We start from the raw sequence: 17929 nt of genomic DNA, 5'->3' as shown, positions 1-17929 counted from the left end.
TGATTCAGTTATAAATAAATGTTTGGTTTTATATTGAGTCTATAACAAAGGCGTAGTCATAATACATACATTTATCATGATGATATGTACATTCGGTCATATGGTTCTTTATGAAAGTCATTGAGTTAATACAAATTATGAACTTAGTAGGTGTTCATTATGAATTAAGTTAAGACATGCACACTTGACATTTGGATTTGTTTTATTAAGTAAGTTTCTACGTGTCTCGAATGCGTTCAAGGTGTTCATATTTATGAGTGCTATTTACCTTCGTATATGGCTAAATGAACCTATTAACTAAGTGTAAGTTGAGAATGTGTATAATGATATACATATATTGACCGATTAAACCAAGAAATATAGTGAGTTGGTTTATAACCTAGTAATTGTTTTTAATAGTAATAAATTGTAAATCGTGTGAGATATGTATAGATTACTTTGTTAATGCTGCAGATTTGAAATTGTTGATGCAAATTATATTTTATATTGTTACTTGTGAACGTACGTCTATTTATTTTAACATATGATATGCAATGTCCAAATTTAAAAGTTGTATTAGTTTATGTAAATGATTTGATTTAACTTTTGAGACTTGATTATATGAGTAATTATATATATTTATGTATTTAATTGTTTGGGATTATGTTTTGTTCTATAATGGCTTATGACTCTATTTCAGCGACGTATACGAGTTAGGGGTGTTACATTTTATTGGTATCAAAGCTATGGTTTAGTCGGTTATAGGACTAACGTAGCGTGTGTGAGTGTAGCTGTTCATGCCATAATTATATACTGCGATAGTGTGATGACTTCTGACATTTGAAATGTGTTTTCATATAGTAAATGGATCCCGACAGAGTTGTAACTGATGATGTCGAGAGTGTAGCGCCTACTCCCGCGCAAGGGACAGCTCTAGTAGATTCTCGACCGATTTCGAGTAACCAGGGAGGAGAGGCTAGACAAGCCTTTTACCAAATGAAGAATGACTGATTTACTCAGTATATTCGAACTAACCCAGCTGCACAACAACCTCCATCCCTGATTAACCTGTCTTTGATGCCTGCTGTACCTTAAGTAAGTGATCCGTTGAGATTACATAAGCCACATGTTGATTAAATCTACTGATGATGATAATGCTGAGCGGGCTGAGTTCTGGCTTGATAATACTATCCGGGTGTTTGATGAGTTGACTTGTACCCCAAATGAATGTTCGAAATGTGCCATATCATTGCTACGAGACACAACATATCACTGGTGGAATACCCTAGTATCAGTGTTTCCGAGAGAGTGGGTGACCTAGGAATTCTTTCAGACTGAGTTCAGAAAAATATATCAGCCAGAGATTTATCGACCAGAAGCACAAGGGATTTCTGGAGCTGAAACAAGGTCGGATGACTGTGACAGAGTATGAGCAGAAATTCGTGAGACTCAGTCGGTACACTCGAGAGTGTGTTTCTACTGAAGCCATAATGTGTAAAAGATTTGGAGATGGGTTGAATGAAGACATTAAAATTCTAGTTGGCATACTTGAGATAAAAGAGTTCGTGATACTAGTTGAGGGAGCTTGCAAAGCTGAAGAGCTCGGGAAAGAAAAAAGACAAGCTGACTTTAAAGCTAGAGATGCACGCAAAAGAACATCCGATAAGTCATTCCAGTCAGCATCAAAGAAGTTTCGAGATGATTTCAGCCGTTCTAAGGCCACTTTAAGTTACTCCAGACAGGATCAGAATAGACCATCAGTGAGCTCGAGGGCTACCTCAGTAGCGAGTGTGGGTAATGTTAGATCAAATCAACTCGAGTGTAAACATTGTGGAAAACGACATCTCGACAGTTACAGGTTACATGATTAGGCTTGTTTTAAATGTGGATCTATGGATCATTATATTCGTGATTGCCCAATGTTAGTAGAAGAAAATCCAGTGTAGAATACGAGATCAAGTAATACTGCAGCTCGAGGTAGGCCACCCAGAAATACTGGTAATGCTAGTGGAAGTTAGAGAGGGACTAAAGATACAACAGTCAGATCTGAGGCTCGTGCATCTGCCAGAGCCTATGCTATTCGCGCACGAGAAGAGGCTTCATCCCTAGATGTTGTTACTGGTACTTTCACTCTTTATGATACTAATGTAATTGCATTGACTAATCCTGGTTCTACTTATTCTTATGTGTGTGAGACATTAGTACTCAACAAGACTCTACCTGTTGAGTCTACTAAGTTTGTGATTAGAGTGTTAAACCCCTTGGGCCTATAACACCCCAAACCCGGCCTAGACGTTACGACCAAATCTAACGTGTCACATTGAAGCGTTATTAGAGAAGTCATGTTTTATCTAAAATCTTTCTTAGTGTTTAAAGAATATTTTCGTTTTAAATTAAAGTGAATGGAAGCTGCGCACCAGGTAGGATTCAAGAAAATAAGAGGTGAGTCAATTAGACTGTTAAGTACCTAGCTCTTCCATGATCCAATCCTAGACATGCACACATCCATTGCCACACTTTAAGCTTATTACTTGTCCACGAATAACAAATTAAGTTTAAGTCTATGTTAAATATTTATTTCCTTTGAAAACATTTACGTTGCGGAAGCTTTGCTCGGTTATCGTGATATTTTGAAAATAGATAACTTTTATAAAATGCGCCCTAGAGCTAACCAATTTTAAGGAATCAATTTAAGTGATGTGAATCTCAAGTTGAAAATGATTTAAGTAATTTAAAAACCCAAAATAAAAATAATAGAGCGGCTTTATTACAACTTTAACCAAAATAGAAATAATCAAAAATAAATGCGAAATTTAAAAGGAAGCCACTTGGAACTTATTTAAAACCAGAGATTTAATTTTCGTGGCCACTCTGAATCCCGTCCAGCTCCAAGTCCACCAACTGGGGCTCACCTGCAAGGATGGAAGAGAAAGGGGGGTGAGTTTGGAAAACTCAGTGTGTATGGAAAACCCATCCAAAGCCCAAGTCAGCTCAAGCCCATTGGGCCTAAGCCCTATTCAGATAACAGCGGGTATTGGGCCGAAGCCCCTTTTTAGATAACAGTATGGCCCATAGGCCCATTCCAGAATAGAACAGACATATTCGTGTATGCAAGCCCAACCTAGCCTATAACCAATCGCTACACTCCATGTGGGGAATAGCTCAACCCACCCAGCCCTACACTCCACAGTTGCAGCGTAGCTGCTTAGATATCAGTAAGTTGAGGCAAAGCCTCCAGTGCATGGTCAAGCCACTTTCAGTACTTCCTCCATCAATAACCCAGTCCCATGCATCAGATAATAATAACATGGCATACAGTAAATAGTAATAGTCAAACATGCATTCAGGTCAACCTTAACCCTAGAGGTATATCAGTAATTTTGCTCCTAGGGGTAAAATTGTAAACTTTCCACCTATAAAGGTATTTCAGTAATTTTTATCAGTTTTAAGGGTTCTCATGAATGTTACGGTCCTTACTAGCCCATTTGTCATTGCAGTAATTTATTTATCTCAATTTCACAATTTTAGCCATTAGGCCTTAAAATCCCTAATGGGCCCTATAGTATCTGTGACAGCCCTAATTTGGCCCTAGTCGAAAAGTGGTTTCGGGATCACAAAACCGAGTCACAAAAATAATTAAATGTTATATTCTGTGTTTATTATATGTGAAAGTGCATGTGTGAAAATTTCATGCTTTGATTTTGTCATTTGAGAGTAAAATTATGAAATAGAATCTATGTGAAAATTTCTGAAAATGCTATAGGCCAAATTGTAGTGGCCAAATAATTTGTAGTGTAAAATAGGAGGATTTGCATGTCAAACCTCCCATTTTACATGTAGTGGCCGGCCATCATGTTGGTGGTAGACAACATGTGCAAATTTTTTTATTGAAATTATGGCATGAGTATGGCACAAATATTATATGCAATTTTGTGTCATAAATTGTTGGGTAATTAGAATAATAAGAGTAACAAAAGGAAGTGAAGGAAAAGTTTTGTCCATCCTTGTTCATGGTAGCTGAAAATGGAAGAGAAAGGAGAGGAAAAGAGCTCTTGAATGTTCGGTCACTTGGGGAAGAAAATCCAAGGTAAGCTCATGGTGCTTTGCTTTTATTTTGATGTTCATGGGTTTTTCTTGTTTCTACCTTAACCCATGAAGCATATTTTTGATATTTGGTTGTGTTGTGAACATTCGGTCATGAATGGAAATGAGAGAAATGGTTGTTGTTTCATGTTCTTTTGATGAAAAATGGAGAATAGATGAAGTTGAGCCAAGCAAATGAGCATGCATGTGCCTTAGATGCTAATTGAAAAATCGGCTAACATGTTGTGTGTATTATGGCTGAATGTGAACTTGGATAATATTGAGTAATGTTGTGCTTTAAAATGATGAAAGGAAGACTATGCTTAAGTGAAGTTATAGGTATGTGATGATTGATTTGTAATATGCATGTTTAAATAACATGCATGCAAGGTATGTGTGAAAGAGTGAATTGGTAATAAATCTGCTTGGGACAACAGCAGTAACGTGATTTTGGAAAATCACTATAAATTGTGGGAGATGCGTTAGAAGCTGAATAAATTATGTAATTAAAGCTTAATGAGTCTAGTTTCTTATAAAAGAAACCGTGTGAGTAAAATAATTTCCAATGATGAGATATTTGAAGTGATGTGGGATAGGGTCAGAATGACTTCTAGATCCTCTGTTCTGTTTTTATAAAATCATTATAAATTGTAAAAAAAATGGTTATAAGATGAAGTTTATATTATTAGACTCCTTAATGAGTCTAGTTTCAAATGAAATAAACGAGAACATATTTTTAATTTTTTACAATGAGAAATTTGATTCTTAGTGAAGAGTGGTCAGATTAGTCAAACAGTGAAATAAGGGAAACTTTAAGAAAAATCTGGTATTGATTGGCCAAACCAAAAATCCTGAAAATTTTATCGGTAAAATATATATGGGTCTATTTTTATAGAAAATTAACGGAACTTGATTTGGAGTTTCGTAGCTCCAGTTATAAATGATTTAGTGACCATTTCTCAGGAAGATAGCTTGCAGTGAAATTATGATTATGTGGTAAACATTGACAAAAATTTGTTAATGAGTTGCTTATTGATTTCTTATAAGCTTACTATGATCAGTAGGTGTGAAAGTTGAATATATATATATATATTATATTTTGAAAGTGATGCTTGAATAGTCGAATAATGACTAGTTTATAATCTTTAAATTTTAAGCTCAAGAGCATAGAGGGGCAAATTCGGATAAGAGAAAAGAGAAAGTAATCGAATAGCCGTTGTAATCATTCGGCAACATTCAAGGTAAGTTCTTAAGTGTTTAAGCTTGATTCCTTTTTATATGCCCAAGAGTTAAATTAATATGGTAAAGGGAATGTAAATTTTATTTAGTTAATGTGCCAAATATGTAATGATTTAAGGCTATAAGCCGATTATGGCTATTATGCTTAAGTTGAATTGGATTTGGAAATTTGATGCACTAAATGAGTGTTACAATGAATAAACTATGCCGTATATGTGCTGGTGGAGATATCACGATTTGTGATTATTAAATACCTAAAGGAAACCATAATGTGCATAAAATTATTATTATTAGTCCTTTGTGATAGCCGAATATGGCTTGGCACTAAAGTGATTAAATGTGAACTTCGATGAGGTAAACCATTAAAAGTGTGGTGCTATAAGACTATGGGCAAATACGATATGTGGATTCGTTCCGTAAAGTAAATTATTCAGGTATGCGATATGTACTTAGGCATGTTAAATCGATTGGAATTGAATCATGAATGTGAATTGAGAAGCATAGGTAAAAATGCCTATGACATATATGTGAGTAAGGGTAAAACCATAGTAAATTATCGACAAGGATGGGCTATGTGCGAAACCATCTTACAATTGCTAAGTTGAAAGGTTGTGTGCGAATCAGTGAGCAATATGTATATATTAGATGAATCGTGACCTTTTGGTTCTACTTGAACTAAGTTGCGCGATAAATAATTTATGCATATGACTTATAGCTGAATGGTCACTATAGGTTAAGTTTGAATGGTGAAATGGAAATGTGATATGTTGAATGAGATGTGTTAATATATAATTAAATATGCATGATATTTGATGTGTATCCGGGCTTAAAGACCTGCAGGCTTCGTGCTGGTAAAATATCTGGGTTAAACCCGCAGGCTTCGTGCTGGTATTATATCCGGGATAAATCTCGTAGGCCTAGTGCTGCTATTATATTCGGGCCTTCGTGCCTAGCAGGCTTCGTGCCGATGATGTGTATTCAGGCCTTTGTGCCTAGCAGGCTTCATGCCGATGATGTGTATTTCGGCCTTCGTGCCTAGCAGGCGTAATGCCGGTGAAATGATATGTTATGTGAATTCGGTGTTCCTTGTAAGATAAGGGTTTAGCTGAATGTTAAAGATGAAATGATAGTGTAATGTATCATGCTTATATGGCCTAATGGCAAGTATAACATGTTGGTAAATATGCAATGTGCTTTTATAATCGAATGATAAGTTTGAAATGAATGTGACTGAAATGTTATGCATAAGCTATCAAATGTTAAGTGTGAAAATGAGATGAAAGAAAAATGTTTGAAATGTATAATTATATATACGTTCGAATGATGTTAGTACTCAATTGATATGAATATGTTATATGGAACTTGTTGATTTGATTATTCGGGCCTTTGAGCTTAGCAGACTATAATGTCGATAAGATACTATTTGGGCTTTCGAGCCTAGCAGGCTATAAAGCCGGTGAAATGATATCGGGCCTTGAGCCTAGCAGGCGAAATTCCGGTGATTTAAGAAAAGCCTATGACTAAGGTACCTCGTGCTAGATTGTCAAATGAATACATTTAATACGTAAAGTGGGCTAGGTACGCAGTATGTACTCATATGTGAGTTTGGTTTGAAGTGAATCATAAGGGAGTAATGTGTTACGTACGTGAATAAATGTTAAAACTATACCTATGATCATGATACACCTGGTCAGGGTGTGAAAGTATGTGAGGGTATTTGATAAAAATATGTTATATGAATTGATTAAGTGTGATAAGAATGTTGAGCGTGCATTATGTGCTTGTGTATATTCGCGGATGGCAATATCCTAGAATTTGGCCTCTTAAGAAATTAAATAATCAAGTATAATTGCGTTTATTTGTTTGCATTGCTTAAGACTTACTAAGCTTATGAAAGCTTATTCCGTTGTTACATTTCTCTGTTTTATAGATTGTTGACTTCAGTTACCTACTCGGGTTGGAGTTCACCGGAGATATTATCACACTGTCGAGCTCACGTTATCGGTGTAAGTAAATCCTAGTATTTCGAGTCTATGGCATGTATAGGGTTTTAATGTTTTGGACCTCGTAAGCTCATATATGGGATAGATTGCATGTGAAAAGAAAAGTTTTAAATTGATTGAAATTTTTCAGCACGGTTTTTGTGTGATTGACTGAGTTTAAGTCGGGTAACACCTCGAACCCTGTTCCGGTGAGGGATACGGGCGAGGGGTGTTACAGTGTCCATTAGCAATTTAAACCCATTCAATTCAAGTTTTATGACCAGTTTACCGATTTAAGTAGTTTCGATTCTACAGTCTAACAGTACATGCTTATTGCCTATTTTTTTTATATTATACATTTTTTTATTATTATTACCCGTATGGGCCCGTAAGCCCATTGGGCCCAGTTTTAGCCTATCGAGGCCCAATTACCGAAGTGCACAAAATTTCACACAAGACTAACTTACCACTTTGCGATTTTATATCTAATGATTTCTAAACATCTTGTGAGCACTCGCACACTCACAAGCCCATGAAATGTAACACCCCGAACCCGAGACCGTCGCCGGAGTCGAACACGAGGTGTTAACAGACTTCAAACCACTTATTGAGAATTTCCCAGACAAGCTGCCAATCTGTGTACTAGTCGCTTCAAAAATCATATCTTGAGTTTTACAACTCGAAAATCAGTTTCGTAATTTTTCCCTGAAACTAGACTCATATGTCCATCTACAGATTTTTTTCTAGAATTTTTGGTTGAGCCAATTAGTACAGTTTATTAGTTAAAGTCTCCCCTGTTGCAGGGATCGACTACACTGACCTTTGTGCGTTACGAATTGGATATCTCCCTGTACAGGGCTTCAATAAGGATGCCGTTTGTTTCTATAGAAACCAGACTCAGATAGAAATCTACACATATATGGCATGACTCCTAATTATCTCTGGTTAATTTACAATGATTTTCCAAAATCGGAACAGGGGATCCAGAAACCGTTCTGGCCCTGTTTCACGAGAACTTTAATATCTCTTAAAATACAGCTCATATGGTTGTTTTGTTTCATCCATATGAAAATAGACCCATCAAGCTTCGAGTACGTAATTTTTTTAGCTATTAATTCCACTTCTACTATTTTTAGTGATTTTTCGATCTCATATCACTGCTGCTGTCCGCAACAGTTACTGCAGAGACTATGCCAATTTCATGAATCCTTCCTTAGCCTTACTACTCATCCATCATCGTGACACAAATTATGGCCACCTTATCAAAATTAAGGTTTCTAAGACTCGTGGCTATAGATTCTAGCATCCCACTCAAACGACCACATAGGCCATTTTCACATGGTTTAAAGTTTACAACCCAAAATTTAACAAAACAAAATAGCTCATACATGCCAAATGTTCTCCTAAGTCGACTAAGAAGACAATACCAAAGATTGCTCTTGGTGTGATGACTTCATTGTGATTCTGAACACCCAAAAGGAGACGAGCCCAAGGAACCTAAAATGGGTGACAAGAAAACACCGAGTGAGTTTATAACTCGAGAAGTCATAAGCATTCCACAACCATCCATTAATACAATTATCATAAAATGAAATAATGAAACAAGGCCAAATGTTCCACCATACCGAACTATACCATAGTTCCTTAGATCTTCGGATCAATCTCATACCAAGTCATACATTTACATTTCATATACTGTTCAATAGGATATTTGAAGCAATTTCCATACATCATTTCATTTCCGCAACAATCATGCAATCAAATGAACTTTCATCTATTCCACGATACCTTATTTACGGAATGCAATTGAAATCATCACATAGATTTAAATCTTACCAACTCCACCCGAGCATGAACATAGCATCTATTAGCCATGAACTCAAGGTACTTACTCTTTCCGCTGTCCATACTCATCTCGATAAAGTCACGCCTCCATATAAATGTTCAATCGAGATATGTGTAGAGTTCGCACACATAGTGCTTAATACTCAATCACGCACACTTAGTGCCATATGATTCAAGCCCGCACACATAGTGCCATATAGTCCAAACTCGCACACTTAGTGCCGTACATTACAAGCTTCGCACACTCGGTGCCAATCTAAATCACCGTACACATCTATTTCTCGCACACTTAGTGCCAAGCAAACTTCCTACACATTTCACTATCTCTTTTACGTTCAACATTATCATCTTTTCATACACATACATTTGTATATATTTCATCTCATTAAACACAATTGCATAGATATTACAATCATTTAAGCAATATCAAATATATGCTTAATGACTTACCTTGTGTTGGGTAAAATAGTCCGAGTCGGCTACTCGATGACCTTCGCCTTTCCCTTGCTTGATTCTCCTTCTTTAACTCCTTGAGCTTAATCAATAAATCAACTAGTTTAACCATCTCGCTAAACATTCATAATTCAATTACACATGCATATGTATGTTTGTATATTCGCAACCATCCTCACTTATTACCCATTTAGTCAACAATCTAAGCCAAGATAAGGCTTCAATATGGTTGCCTCTAACCGAATACATGCTCACCAATTTCCCTTCATGTGGCGAATATGCATGTCCATGTTGAGGCCATTTATGCACTTATTACCACACAAAAACAGCATACATTTTACTAACTAATACCTTTCCATATTGTAACTCAATACACATCTATCATTTCCTTCATAACCAAAACATCATCATAAGTAAGTATATACCTTAAGATAGTATATCGTCATACCAATACATCATGCTCAAACATATATACATATATGTATGCTAGAGCCGAATCTCAAGTTGATTGTAACTAAACATGAACATGATTTGAAACACAAATCTTACTCTCCATGCAAAGAGCATAAATCACACTTGGGGATGCACCATGGCGAATACATCACAACACCATAATTTTGGTCATGATTACACCAAGAACTTAGTATATCATTCAAAAATGCTCAAAGAAAATCTAAGAGTCCTCAATCCACCATCACATGTATCATCATCAAGCTTCATATTTAACATGCAATGGCATTAACTCAAAATCCACCTTGGCCAAATACCATCCCCATGATATAACAAAGATATGAACCATGGGCTAATAAGAACATCAAGTTAACAACCAAAAACATGCATGAATCTCATGGCACAACATCAAACATACCTTAATCTTGATGCAAATATAGCCAAACCTCTTCCTAATCCTCTTCCAACCCAAGCATGAAGCAAAATTCCTCCCTTCCCCTCTAGTATTTTCGGTCAAGAGAGAATGAAATGGATGAGCAAAATTTTTTTCTTTTCTTTTCTTCCATGTACGGCAATGGGGGTTTCACTCACACACACACATTTTTTTTTCTTTACTACCCATGCTTATTTGTTTATTGTTTCCCCCTAATGCACCAACAAAACATGTTTCATGACATGTTTAGCCCATACTCCCTTGTCATGGCCGGCCATCACTTGTAAAAAGGGGGTATTTGACATGCAAGGCCATTGTTTTGCATGCATGCTTTAATTAGTCATCATACATTTCCCCATCATACTTTCAAAGTTTTCTACTAGGTCCTTTCTAGTGAAATTCACATTTATAACTCTAAATTAAAGCATCAAAATGTCACACATGAGTTAACACATATTATAGGCATCAAAATAAATATCAAATTATTTTTATGCCTCGGTTTTGTGGTCCCGAAACCACATTCCGACTAGGGTCGTTTTAAAGCTGTCACAACTCTCCCCCACTTAAGAAATTTTCGTCCCGAAAATCTTACCGTAAATAGGTTTGGGTATCACTCCTTCATAGAGTTCTCGGGTTCCCAAGTAGCTTCTTCCATCCGTGTTTGAGCCATAACACTTTTACTAACGGAACCCTTTTGTTTCGCAACTCCTTCACTTCACGAGCTAGGATACTGAATCGGTTCTTCTTCATAACTCTTATCGGCTTGAATTTTAACCTCGATGGACTAATTACGTGCGACGGATCGGACCTATAGCGTCGAAGCATCGAAACATGAAAGGCGTCGTGAATCTTTTCAAGTTCGGGGCAAAATCAAGCGATACATAAATGGACCGACTCGTTCGGATATCTCATATGGCCCGATGAACCTCGGGCTCAATTTGCCTTCTGACCGTCGAGTATCTTTTTCCAAGGCGAAACTTTAAGAAACACTTTATCTCCCACTTGATACTCAATGTCTTTTTGTTTCAGATCCGCGTACAACTTCTGACGATTGGAGGCTATCTTCAGATTTTCACGGATTACTTTTACTTTCTGTTCAGCATCTTTAATCAAATCCACTCCAAAAATTTTGTTCTCACCGAGCTTGGTCCAAAACAATGGTGTACGACATTTACGCCCGTACAAGGCCTCGTAAGGCGCCATCTTAATACTTGATTGAAAACTATTGTTGTAAGCGAATTCAATCAAAGGTAAGTACCATTCCCATGAACCACTGAACTCGAGGGTGCAACATCTCAACATATCCTCAAGTATCTGAATTATCCGCTCGGATTGACCATCGGTTTGGGGGTGAAAGGCGGTGCTGAAATGCAACTTGGTACCTAAAGCTTCTTGCAATCTCTTCCAAAATCGCGAGGTGAACCTCGGATCTCTATCCGACACCACAGAAATCGGTACCCCATGTAATCTCACAATCTGAGAAACATACAATTCAGCTAGTTTATCCAATGAAAAATCTGTATGCACGGGGATAAAGTGAGCCGACTTAGTCAGTCTATCAACAACAACCCAAATCGCATCCTTCTTGCTCGCTGACAATGGAAGTCCGGACACAAAGTCCATTGTGACTCGATCCCATTTCCACTCAGGTATCGTAATCGGCTGAAGTAATCCTGAAGGCACTTGATGTTCCGCTTTCACTTGTTGACATATTAAACATCTCGAAACAAAGTCGGAGATGTCTCGTTTCATACCATGCCACCAAAACCGTCATTTCTAATCGTTGTACATCTTCGTACTCCCCGGGTGGATTGCCATTCGGCTACAATGGGCTTCGTTCAGAATCATTGAAATAAGTTCAATTCTTTGGAACACACAGACGACTTCGAACCTCAAACAATCGTCATCACCAATATGAAACTCCGATTCCTTGTTGGAACACACTCGGCCGTTTTGCAACCAACTCATCATCAACTTTCGAGCTTCACGAATTTGATGAGTCAACAATGGTTTGGCCTTTAATTGGCTACTAACACATTGTAGGGTAGAATAGACAAGTGTACATTCATTGCTCATAAAGCAAGCGGTGATTTCGGCTTAAGGCGTCAGTAACCACATTAGCCTTTCGGGTGATAATCAATGACAAGCTCGTAATCTTTTAACAACTCGAGCCAACGTCTTTGTCGCAGATTTAAGTCTCTTTGAGTCATCAAATATTTGAGACTTTTGTGATCCGAATACACATGGCACTTCTCACCAAATAAGTAATGTCGACATATCTTTAAAGGCGAATATGATGGCGACCAATTCGAGATCATGGGTCGGATAATTTTTCTCATGTGGCTTTAATTGTCTCGTAGCGTAGGCCACAACTCGACCTTCTTGCATTAATCATAACCTAACCCAAGAAGGAGGCGTCACTATAAATGACAAACTCTTTGCGATTAATTTGCACTAAAGCTGGAGCTTAGTTAAATGAGTTTTCAATTGATCGAAACTTTTCGACACTTTTCCGTCCATTCAAACTTAACATCCTTACAAGCGGTTTACGTCATGGGTGTGGCTATCATCGAGAATCCTTTTACAAACCGTCGGTAATGTAAGCAAGTCCCAAAAAGCTCGAACCTCGGTAATATTTCTGGAGGCTTCCGGTTAAGTATAGTTGAAATTTTACTCGATTCGACTCGAATACCGATGCAAATACCACATGACCCAAGAAGCTAACCTCTCTTAACCGAACTCACACTTGCTGAACTTAGCATATAACCGCTTATCCGTAAAATTTGCAACACTAATCTCGGTGCTCGCATGTTGGTCTCATCTCTTGAATAGACCAAGATGTCGTCAATGAACACCACTACTGAACCGATCCAAATATGATCCAAGATCCGATTCATCAAATCCATAAATACCGCGAGGGCATTAGTGAGCCCAAAGCGGCATCACTAAGAATTCGTAGTGACCATATCTCGTTCAAGGCGGTTTTGGGTATATCCGAATCTCGGATTCATGGCAACTGATAATAGCCCGATCTCAAATCTATTTTTGAAAACACTGAGGCTCCCTTCAGTTGATCGAACAAATCATCGATACGCGGTAACGAATATTTGTTCTTTATTGTCACTTTATTAAGTTGACGATAGTCGATGCACAACCTCATGGTTCCGTCCTTCTTTTTCACAAACAACACTGGTGCACCCCAAGGTGAAAAACTCGGCGAGACAAAGCCTCTATCCACCAACTCTTGTGGCGAGCTTTCAACTCCTTTAATTCCGTTGGTGCCATACGATCACGGAGCTATCGAAATCGGTGTGGTCCGGTACAAGCTCAATACCAAACTCTATCTCCGAGCAGTGGCAAACCCGGTAATTCTTGGGAAAAACATCCGGTATTCACAAACCAAGCGCAGATTCGGGTTTTATTTCTAACTCCTTATCATCAAGTACATACGCAAGGTATGCTTCGCACCTTTTCTTACATATTTCGGGCCAACATTGATGATATTATAGTCGGCAACCCCTTCAAGTCCGTAGACTCAACTCGGATCATCTCGTTATTTGCGCATCTCAATTCAATAGTCTTGCTTTTGCAATTCACAACCGCATCATGCACGGTCAACCAATCTAACCCAAGAATAACATCAAATTCATCGAGCGGCAAAAGCATCAAGTCCGCGGAAAAGCGAAACCTCGAATGACTAGGGGCATTTCTTACACACTTTGTCGACCAAAGACGTAACGACCCAAGGGATTTGACACCGAATTACGAACTCGAGAGACTCAACGGTGAGAGTCTTCTTGGATGCTAAGGTTTCACATACATATGAATGAGTAGAGCGGGGTCAATCAATGCAATCACACTAGTATCAAAGAGAGTGAAAGTACCGGTGATAACGTCGGGGAGGATGCCTCCTCTCGTCTTGCGGATAGCATATGCTCTAGCGAGAGCACGAGTCTCGGATCGAACAACCGTATCGAGACCCTCTCGATTACCACCCCTACCTCCCGAAATCCTCGGGGTCTACCTCTAGCCGTCGTCCCACTAGATCTTGCACCTTGCATCTTATTCTTCTCATCTAGCTCGTGCAATCTCAATGAAGTGGTCCTCGAACCGCATCCATAATAGGCCCTATAATGGACTTACCCCAACATTCACCTATGTGTCGTCTTCCACATTGGGGGCATTAGGGCTTTTCTTGACGATTATTGCCCACACTAGCTACCGAGGTAGCTCGTGAGTCTATCGATGGTCGTGCTCTAATGGAAATCCCATGATGCGCCTCGACTTATTTGTGTCCTCTCTCGAACTTCTTTATAGCGAAAATGGAGCCTTGCCGTCGATCTTTTACGATAATCTCTAGCTTCAACTTCACCTTCCTCTTCTCCCTTCCGAGCTCTTCCGCCTTGCAGGCTCGTTCAACTAGTGTTACAAATTCTTTTATCTCCAAAATACCCACAGTAGCTTTAACTCTTCATTCAATCCCTCTTCAAATCTTTTGCACATAGCAACCTCATCAGCCACACACTCCAGAGCATACCGACTAAGTCTTACGAACTCATGTTCAGATTCGAGATCTGAAATCATACGACCTTGCTTGAGCTCCAAGAATTCCTTACGCTTTTGATTGATGAGCTGTTGACTAATGTATTTCTTTGAAATTCGTTTGGAAGAAATCCCAAGTAACTTGTTCCTTTGGGACTATGGAAATTAAGGTCCTCCACCAATAGTAGGTGAGTCTCTTAACAAGGATATAGCACACTTAAGACATTCATCGGTGTGCATGACGTTCATCAAACACTCTAATGGTGTTATCAAGCGAACTCACCCTTTCGGCATAAATCAATAACTATGGCCTTAAACTCCTCGGCCCCATGCTTCCTAATCAAGTCCACGGTGGTTTACTCGACCTCACAGGATCAAGAATCGATGGCATTACGGGCTCTTGGGGTGGATTATTTAAATTTGGGAATGGTTGGACAATAGGATTGGTTCGGGCATATTCGCGACCCACTCATTCATCATGGTGAAGAAGGCTTGTTTCGCCCTTCATCTTGATTATTCGCGGATGACCGAGGCTCAACAGCGGTGTCCCTTGCGCAGGAGCAGCCGCTACACTTTCAACGTCATCCGCCAAGGGTCTCTCTACCCGGGTTCCATTTGCTAATCAAAACAAAAATTTCAACCGTCAAGTCATCACATTTTAAGCACTAACACATTGGCATGTATAGCTAGACTCACACGCGCCACGGTAGTCCTAGAACCGACTAAACCATAGCTCGATACCAATAAAATTGTAACACCCGAACCCGAGACCGTCACGAGTCGAACACGAGGTGTTAACGGACTTCAAACCACTTATTGAGAATTTCCGGACAAGCTGCCAATCTGTGTACTAGTCGCTTCAAAAATCATATCTTGAGTTTTACAACTCGAAAATCAGTTTCGTGATTTTTTCCTGAAACCAGACTCATATTTCCATCTACAGATTTTTTTCTAGAATTTTTGGTTGAGCCAATTAGTACAGTTTATTAGTTAAAATCTCCCCTGTTGCAGGGATCGACTACACTGACCTTTGTGCGTTACGAATTGGATATCTCCCTGTACAGGGCTTCAATAATGATTCCGTTTGTTTCTATAGAAACTAGACTCAGATAGGAATCTACACATATATGGCATGACTCCTAATTATCTCTGGTTAATTTACAATGATTTTCCAAAATCGGAACAGGGGATCCAGAAACCGTTCTGGCCCTGTTTCACGAGAACTTTAATATCTCTTAAAATACAGCTCATATGGTTGTTTTGTTTCATCCATATGAAAATAGACCCATCAAGCTTCGAGTACGTAATTTTTTAGCTATTAATTCCACTTCTACTATTTTTAGTGATTTTTCGATCTCATATCACTGCTGCTGTCCGCAACAGTTACTGCGATGAGACTATGCCAATTTCATGAATCCTTCCTTAGCCTTACTACTCATCCATCATCGTGACACAAATTATGGCCACCTTATCAAAATTAAGGTTTCTAAGACTCGTGGCTATAGATTCTAGCATCCCACTCAAAGCGACCACATAGGCCATTTTCACATGGCTTAAAGTTTACAACCCAAAATTTAACAAAACAAAATAGCTCATACATGCCAAATGTTCTCCTAAGTCGACTAAGAAGACAATACCAAAGATTGCTTGCGGTGTGATGACTTCGTTGTGATTCTGAACACCAAAAGGAGACGAGCCCAAGGAACCTAAAATGGGTGACAAGAAAACACCGAGTGAGTTTATAACTCGTAAGTCATAAGCATTCCACAACCATCCATTAATACAATTATCATAAAATGAAATAGTGAAACAAGGCCAAATGTTCCAGCCATACCGAACTATACCATAGTTCCTTAGATCTTTCGGATCAATCTCATACCAAGTCAACATTTACATTTCATATACTGTTCAATAGGATATTTGAAGCAATTTCCATACATCATTTCATTTCCGCAACAATCATGCAATCAAATGAACTTTCATCTATTCCACGATACCTTATTTACGGAATGCAATTGAAATCATCACATAGATTTAAATCTTACCAACTCCACCCGAGCATGAACATAGCATCTATTAGCCATGAACTCAAGGTACTTACTCTTTCCGCTGTCCATACTCATCTCGATAAAGTCACGCCTCCATATAAATGTTCAATCAGAGATATGTGTAGAGTTCGCACACATAGTGCTTAATACTCAATCACGCACACTTAGTGCCATATGATTCAAGCCCGCACACATAGTGCCATATAGTCCAAACTCGCACACTTAGTGCCGTACATTACAAGCTTCGCACACTCGGTGCCAATCTAAATCACCGTACACATCTATTTCTCGCACACTTAGTGCTGAAGCAAACTTCCTACACATTTCACTATCTCTTTTCGTTCAACATTATCATCTTTTCATACACATACATTTGTATATATTTCATCTCATTAAACACAATTGCATAGATATTACAATCATTTAAGCAATATCAAATATATGCTTAATGACTTACCTTGTGTTGGGTAAAATAGTCCAAGTCGGCTACTCGATGACCTTCGCCTTTCCCTTGCTTGATTCTCCTTCTTTAACTCCTTGAGCTTAATCAATAAATCAACTAGTTTAACCATCTCGCTAAACATTCATAATTCAATTACACATGCATATGTATGTTTGTATATTCGGCAACCATCCTCACTTATTACCCATTTAGTCAACAATCTAAGCCAAGATAAGGCTTCAATATGGTTGCCTCTAACCGAATACATGCTCACCAATTTCCCTTCATGTGGCGAATATGCATGTCCATGTTGAGGCCATTTATGCACTTATTACCACACAAAAACAGCATACATTTTACTAACTAATACCTTTCCATATTGTAACTCAATACACATCTATCATTTCCTTCATAACCAAAACATCATCATAAG

The sequence above is a fragment of the Gossypium arboreum genome, chromosome 8 (assembly GCF_025698485.1).
Source record: "Gossypium arboreum isolate Shixiya-1 chromosome 8, ASM2569848v2, whole genome shotgun sequence".
NCBI lineage: Eukaryota > Viridiplantae > Streptophyta > Magnoliopsida > Malvales > Malvaceae > Gossypium > Gossypium arboreum.
This window is presented reverse-complemented; position numbering follows the sequence as displayed.